The sequence below is a fragment of the Ruditapes philippinarum genome, unplaced genomic scaffold (assembly GCF_026571515.1).
Source record: "Ruditapes philippinarum isolate M1 unplaced genomic scaffold, ASM2657151v2 ctg3238_1_1_1_1, whole genome shotgun sequence".
In the NCBI taxonomy this organism is placed as follows: domain Eukaryota; kingdom Metazoa; phylum Mollusca; class Bivalvia; order Venerida; family Veneridae; genus Ruditapes; species Ruditapes philippinarum.
Genome location: NW_026857307.1, coordinates 50,634 through 59,055, shown reverse-complemented (window position 1 = coordinate 59,055; position 8,422 = coordinate 50,634). Strand labels below are relative to the sequence as shown.

Sequence of the window (8,422 nt, the reverse complement as noted above, 5' to 3'; positions counted from 1 at the left end):
TTGTCATTCAGACAAAAAGATTTTTTGATTTTTTACTATATGTATATATTGAAATCAATGACCCCCAGGGCGGGGCAATTTGACCCCAGGGCTATAATTTGAACAATCTTGCTAGAGGTTTACTACACAACGTTTCATGCAAAATATCTAATATCTAACCTCTAGCATTTGTCAATTGCTAGAAGAATTTTTTTAAAGTTTTTACTATAAGTTTTTACTATATACATATAAGGAAAACCAATGACCCCCGGGGTGGGGCCGATTTTGACCCCAGAGCTATAATTTGAACAATCTGGGTAGAGGTCTACCAGACAATGCCTTATGCAAAATATCTAAGCTCTATGCCTTTTGGGTCTTTACAAGAAGGTGTTTTAAATTTTTACTATATGCACATATAGTAAAAATCAATGACCCCGGGGCGGGGCCAATTTTGACCCCAGGGCTATAATTTGAACAATCTTGTTAGAGGTCTACGAGACAATGCCCTATGCAAAATATCTAAGCTCTAGGCCTTTTGGGTCTTTACAAGAAGATTTTTTTAATTTATTCTTATAATTCCTTTTGGTTGCCATAGCAACCAGAATTCTGCATGGAATGAATTTTTTTGAACAACTTTAGAAGTCCTTCACCCAAGGAACAAGCCTGCCAAGTTTGGTTGAAATTGGACTAGTGGTTTTTCACAAGAAGATTTTTTTAAATTCACTATATAATCTATATAACACACACAAAAACACACACAAACACACACACAGGTGAATCGCTATATGCCACCGCATCGCAGATACTGCTGTGGCATAAAAAACAGTTACCAGAGGTATTATGTAAAAGAACTAAATTTTTAGTCACATAGTACACGCCTGTGGGAAACATAGTGAGGGGTTATAATAAATAATGTTGCAGGTTGTTATAAAGATAGCAGCATCACTTTTTGTTGCATATAATCTACAATCTAAGCACTTTCCTAATAATATATTAATTACGGTATTATACAGTATACAAATCTGATGAATGTCAAAACAACCGAATAGTTTATCGAACACCTTTGCAAGTAATGAATCTGAGAAGCTGTTAAAGATCCTATATGTTGTAATTGAGGTTGTATACCACACTTAAGTGAAATTATATATTTGTATATAATTATGCTTATAAAACAATTTTCAAACATGGAAGAATATGTAAAATATGTATTGCAAATATTTGTACATATTATACTTGACTTAGACTTTATAGAAAGTAATTTTTTATTACCTCCCTTTATTTACATGAAATGTTAATTTCGGGAATATCTTTATATATAATGCTTTTTAGAACTTACAAAATTGATAAATATTAATTTTAGCATCATATTTAAGTTATAAAACCATAAAAATTGTGTTATATGATCTTTAAACAATTAAAATAAATATGGAAGTTGATGTTTAACGTCAATTAGACCAGACGTTAACCAGTCAATATACTGGTCATCACAATATACATTGTCTGTCTCTTTGTTGTAGAAAAATCGTACCTTTTACTTGAACCTGTAAGATTTCCCAAATGATTTAATGATACATCTGAAAAACCTCGCTTGTATACAACATACTATAATGATTTCCGTTTTTGTATAAGTTGAAGATAAATCATATTTAGGCATTCATTCTAATATAATTTTTCACGATAATAAATTATGTTCATTATAAGAAAGCTTTAGTCATAAATGTATTTCAGTGACTATTTTATAAGTAAAGAGAAAAGCATCAGTATATCTTATAGCAAAAGGTCAAACTTAGACACATAAGACAACAGTGAACCATATACATTAAACTTCTATTATCGTGTCAAGCATGGCTATTTGTGAAGAACAAATAAAGAATAAATATGACAAAATAAACCTTTGTAATACCTGCCGCACTGACCTTTTCTTTGTCTGATTAAGAAATACATGTAACTATGATAGGTCAGAAAATTATTGGTAACAATTTCCGGTTTTCTTAACATCAGTTATTTGGACAATATGAATCGTAAAAGTCATTTAAAGATATAAAAATAAACTAATCTATTAATTAATCAATATCAGGATGATGTACATCCACCCAGGCCCTGTAGTAAATAGTTTTTTAATGGAACTTGACATACTTCACTTGATATATATTGTAAAGAAACTAAAGAATTTTCCTCTTCACATAAATATGAAAAATAAAATGAAAATGAAAGTAAGTAGATCTTAACCTAATAAAAATTGTAATTACTATATATAACTGACTAAATACCACTTATTTATGTTGCACTTTTCAGTAAACACAATGAATAAAATTTCGTTTCACCAATGTCAGTCAGTCTACATTTCTCATTGAGCTTATCAAGTATCAATGATGGTGATAATATCTATTTAAACTTTCTTTTTACATTTTATTTAAGATTAATGTTTCATCATCATCGTCGTGTTTACGTCCCCTCAAGAGGTTGAATATTACTGGGATAGATTAAGATTAGTGTAAGTCCATAGATTCAGGATGGATCATCATTATCTTGGCCTTATGCCATCATATGTGAAGAAGCTATCCAGCTAGCTTACGGAACGTCGGTGGTTCTACTCAGGTACCCATTCGTGCCTGAAATAATGCAGCACGGAAGGGCACCTGAGGTCTCCCTACACCATTAAAGCTGGAACGTCGCGATATGACCTATAATGTATCGGTGTGACGTAAAACCCAAACAAACAAACAAACATTGCAAGCAAAAGGGTGTTAAGTAACTACAATACCTTTGTCATCACAAAGGGCAAAGTATAAATTGTTACATAAATAACAGAAAGATATTGAGAGAAAAACAAAAACGTTTACAGAACAGGTGTTTAGACATTATTATTGTCATATTTTCTGTTTATAAATAGAGATGAAATACATGTATTGTCATGTTTTCATAAATTAACACTCAACCTCACTCAGTCACATATCAAGCACAACAAATGATTTTAAAATGTTGCACTGGGACTCAACGTTACCCAATTCTCAGTGAATATGCGCCCATTTCAATTTTCCGATAACTAATACTACAACGTGGCATTTCAAGTGAGCGACTAGGTTCGACAAGAGTAGATACACGTTGTCAACAAAAAGTTTCCAATTATTCCAATCCTCGTACAATAAAAACAATTCAGGTGGGAGAAGTTGATGAATAAAAAGATGTAATATTACAGATCAGACTTCAGTTGGAAGAATACCGCTCCGTAACTTGTTTAAACAGTTTTAGTGTTAGGACGGAATTTGTAAATATCAAGTAAGCATGGTTTCGACATCTCTCTTTTTTACAACTGTTTTTTCAATTTAATTATTTTCTGCTGCCAATTTAAAGATGTTTTTACTTTCTTTAATATAACCTGATTTTTTAATTTTCTTTTACAAACATATCGATTTTAAGATGATAATTTGTTCTCCCTATCATATGGTCTATTTTGATAATTATATAATTCAATGATTAGATTGTTATTTCAATTCAGATTTATATGTACACGAAACTATTGGCGAAAATGCTGATTATTTGTTTCATTTGTTTTAACTTTATGAGTGAAAAATTAATGGTTACAATTATAGTTTATGAAAGAAATTGTAATATTCATAAGCCCATAATTTACAATTTGAAAATGAATTTAAAAAATATAATGTATATTGAAAATTTAAATAACTAAGAAAATGTTGATAGATATAGGTTAAATGTTATTGACAAAAAGAATAATCAAATAGGGATTAGATTCAAATCTAATATTGAGATATGATAAAATAAATTAATAAATGAAATAATAATTAAAAAAAGAGAAAAGAAATAAATAATAAGGTCAATAAAGTTGTGGATCCAGCAATATTTTAATATAAGAAAGGCACTCCGACAGCTTTCCAAATAAAACTATTTTATCAAGTTTAGAATGAAAACAAAATTATAAAAGGAAAAAAAGTTTTTCCCTTTAATTGTAGATCGTTGCACTTACATTTATAATATAATATGTCGATTTTGTAATCACGATGGTCAAATTTGATTTGCTGCGCAAATATACGAGGGATGATCCAGAAATAACCGGACTTACTCTCTAAAATATTTATTCTCGTATATTGAGTATGATAAATAAACTGGTAAAGCAATTCTTTTTGCAGGGTCAACAAATTTAAAAGCGCTTTAAATATAAATGTGTTTAGGTACAAAAGTTAAGTGTTTAAGCTCCCTATTTATGTGCCAGAAATAAAAAATAAATAAAAAAAGTTCCTGCTAAAATGGTTTTCACTATAAAGCCTAGTGTATCTATTCGACGTAGCAAAGCCTCTTCTCGTCAGTCGTTCAAGCAAACTTTGCATAGTTACCATAGGTACGCTATTTCAGCTGAATACACTCAGCTTTGAAGTCATTTTAAATTGGCATTGAAGTATTGAAATGTCAAACGATTTTGTCATTTTAAACTTGTTAAAATTTCTCCATTTTGTCTTACAGGATAATTTCTATTAAAGTTGTATTGTTCTAATAAATCGCCAAGCAATATATTCATGTATTATTTGCTTATTTTCCGCTTAAAGAGAGACTTTGTGATTCCAACTTTTTAAACTGTCATTAAAGTAAAGAACTCTTTTTTTGACACATATACGCTTTTCGATTAAAGTTAGGTTCTATTTAAAAAAAGAAATTCATTCATTTTACATTGAAAAGAGAGGGATTTTTTAGGTTCATTTTAAATAAAAGAATTATGCTTGCAATATGAATATAAAAGAGGTTCAAATAAAAACAACAACAACATTTGCCGTGTACTAAAAGGCCAAAAGGATTTAAGAAATACAAGTAAAGTTAGATTATAAAATTATTTATTTGATAGAGTCACAGACCAGAGAACTATTTCGCTTTCTGTGTTTTTTTGGACATAAATTATATGAAGCATTTTCTTGCAGCTTATATTACTCGTCAGCGGACACAAAATTTAGAAAATCGCTTTTATAAAGATAGTCAACTGCTTCGGAAAAAAACTTTAATTTTCATACACTTTGAAGACAATAGACTAAAACGGGAAAGGAATCAAAATTCCAATATAGTTATTCTTTCCATTGCAAAGAAAAGAACAATATTTCGTGCTTCGAGAGTATTCATTTTAGAAGTCTAAAAAGCCTAGTCAATAGAACTAAAAAGAACTAAATAATTGAATCATCAATATACAATTCTAATATCAGACAAGTTTAGATATCCAATTTAAGTTATATATGGATACTTAGAAACACTTTTGTCTGTTCAAGTCTCGAACCGTTTTTTCTTAAAATTGAATTAAGTTCCTAAGTGTTTGCTTTGAAAAATACATTTGTTACATTATAAATAGCTTTTAAGCGAAGTGATACTTGCTCTTTGGATATTGCTTATGCTTTTCAGAAGGCCACATTGTCATTTTTATAACACAAGACATACATTTGTTTTAGAACAGTATTTAATGATTCAATTTAGAAATTACTGTTCCTCAGCTTTGCTTTCCATGTTTAAATCAAATGTTGTACAAATGGAGAGGAGCTTTCTTGTATTCCATCATTAGTTACTTTTTTCTTTGGAAACATTTTAGGCGGTCAAACACTATTGATGTATTTGTATTCTAGTCACGTTTTAATTGATTATATTTATAACTTAATTATTTTCAGAATGGCGAAAACGTGGTGTGTTATTGCAGTGTGCATCTCCATCAGCTGTATAATAAAATTCAACGACGGCGCAGTAGCTGCTGGGTTTAAATATTGCCTTTATGAATGTGCAAACTGTATTGAATTCTGGGGTGACGATCTGTATGATGGTGAAAAATGTGCCACCTGTTGTCGCTATAGCAATGGTATAAAAGTAGATCCACAATGCAAAGTTTGGGTTATAAATAAAAGAAGTTACGCAAAGAAAGATAGAGAATATGTGAACGGTATTATATTCCAACGAAAACGAGCTAGCAGCAGATATATAAGAAAACGTTGGGATGAAAATGTGAACTACAATTCAATATTTGGCAGCGAAACAATGCCAAGCTATTGTTTTGAATGATCAATTGGTTATTCCAACAGATTATTTCCTTAAAACACATCTTTATACTTCACTTACTGGCAGATATGAATTAAGAATTAGTCTAATGAAAAAGTAATAGTAGACATTCAAACATGTGATGCATTAGTTTCAAGATATAATTGGAGTGTCATGTATTGTAGAAATGAGTTGTGAAGTTTTCACACTGCTGCCACCTGTAGTAAATGAACATAAACATTCCATGAACACAAACAGTCATATCACTGAAAATAATATCAAGGAAATGATTGTGAAGCAAAATACTAATGATGTACAAGCACGTTAAAACCAATGAAAAATTAATACCCGGACAGATTCCATTGAAATAAATGTTTGTATGTTGTATTTATATATAATTTAATGGACAAACAAGATTTTAACGCTGTGAGTAGCATGGACTTTCAATTTAGTCACAATAATTGGATGTAACAACGGAAAGAATGAACTATTGATGGCCTTTTATATCTTGATGTCTTTGATAAAAGTATTTTAATGAAGGCATGCAAGAGTCGTGCTTGTTACAATTGAATCTGTTTTTAGATTTCCATAAACTAAGAATTATCTCGTTTAATATAATATATTTAAAAAATAAATTGTTACTTTTTACAGCTTTTCATTTTTCATTCCAAAATAATCCTGATATTGATTTACACATCATCCACTACAAAGTTATGTTACACAGGATATATTTTGTTTCATTATTTGTCTGCAGTGTCAAACATTTTCTATGACACATATTTAAAGGGACCAATTTCGACTAGAATATATGTAAAAAATAAAAAAAAAACATTCCAAGCGCCCCTTAGCGCCGGCTTGAGCGGTACTCAATTTTCAAAACTTAAAAGTGCCGGAATCAATGATCTCGTAGGACCAGAAAAAACATCAAAACTGAAGTGAAGTAAGGAGCAACTTTTTAAACACGGCATTTGACAACTGCTGTTATTAAGTATAAAAATCTGGGAAAAGGTGATCCCTCGGAGGCATAAATAACAACAACAATACATGAAAATTGCAGACTCGGTTAAAGTGAATCCATAAGTTAAAGCTAAATTATATGGCATACTTGATCCAAAGTTCAGCAATCTAAAATAGTTTTAAATGATTTTTGGCCGCAAATACTGATAATCCGCGCAGTATTTCAATCTCTTTAATACTTGTTGTTGGGATGTGTCATTCATTTGGCAACATGCACATCTAACGTTTAAAGAACCAGTTAAAATCATTATATAAAAGGAGAAATGTTTATTTTTGACCAAATAGAGAAAAATAGAATCCCTAAAGAACGTCCAAAACGACAACATTTAATAAGGCTGCAGGCTCGGTTTGATTAAGTTTGTTCATGGATGATGCTGGAAAGAGCAATTTACCGTACACCCAAGCACCGGCTTTTGTTACAATTATAGAACAATCACATTTATCAATGTCCATTTAAATTTGAAAGTGAATGGTCATCTCTAGTTTAAGATACTAAGTATTCCTTTAATATCTCTTCCACTACCACTTATCTATTCTAAATGAAGTAAAAAATATATATCTTTGACTGATTAGCTAGCTCATTCATGTTATTTTTAAAAGTGGTTTCAGTATCATAACAAAAGTTTTAATAAAACTTGATTAGATATTTATTATCGTGTAACTCAATTTTTCTTTTCTAATAAAATGCTCTTTTTACAATAATTTCGCCGATACTTTATATGACACATTTCATGGTAAAATAAAACTGACGCATTGTCAGAGAAGGTTTCTTATTTTTATGAGAAGTTGAATTTGAAAAGTGTAGTATCACAACAAGGGCAATGATTATTTCCATATTGCTTAATATTTATTTACATGTATATTATACTTGCATAAAGGTTTGTGGAACCTAACACCAAATTAAATCCCCTATATCGTGTACTTTCTTGTTCTTCTCAAAAGTGATTCTTTTATCACTTTGCAATTTTAAATTTCTTGATTAACTTGATATAGAAGATACAGCTTGTTTTGTCTTGGTGTTCTAAGCTTTTCCGCAGTGTTATATAGTGCTCGGCAAATGAGAATTCGCTTTTGTTCAAAACCTGTTAAAAGCAAAATATCTGAAAAAAGGTGATTCATTGCAGACTCGAGGACATTGTATTAAGATCTTGATAATCGGTAAGACAAACGGTATCATTAATAACATTGTTAAGCGAATAGGTGAATATCATGTTACAAAAAAAAAACAGTCTGTGATAGAAAATTTCTTTGATAGATATAATTTATAAGGATTTGAAACAAGGTTAAAACATGTTTGGTCTATTGTTACGTTTATATTTAACCTGATATTTTTCTAACTAATGCCATTTTTATGATGTAATCACTGTTTGAATGATCTTAAAGTGACTTTAAAACTGAAGTGCCAATG

The 8,422-nt window shown here is 30.1% G+C and overlaps 1 long non-coding RNA gene across 1 annotated transcript; it reads left to right on the top strand.

Moving 5' to 3' along the window:
• Positions 1–2,990: 2,990 nt before the first annotated feature.
• LOC132749344 (uncharacterized) lies at positions 2,991–6,645 on the top strand. Its single transcript, XR_009628395.1, has 2 exons — positions 2,991–3,258; positions 5,637–6,645. It is a non-coding gene; the product is annotated as an uncharacterized LOC132749344 (long non-coding RNA).
• Positions 6,646–8,422: the final 1,777 nt, after the last annotated feature.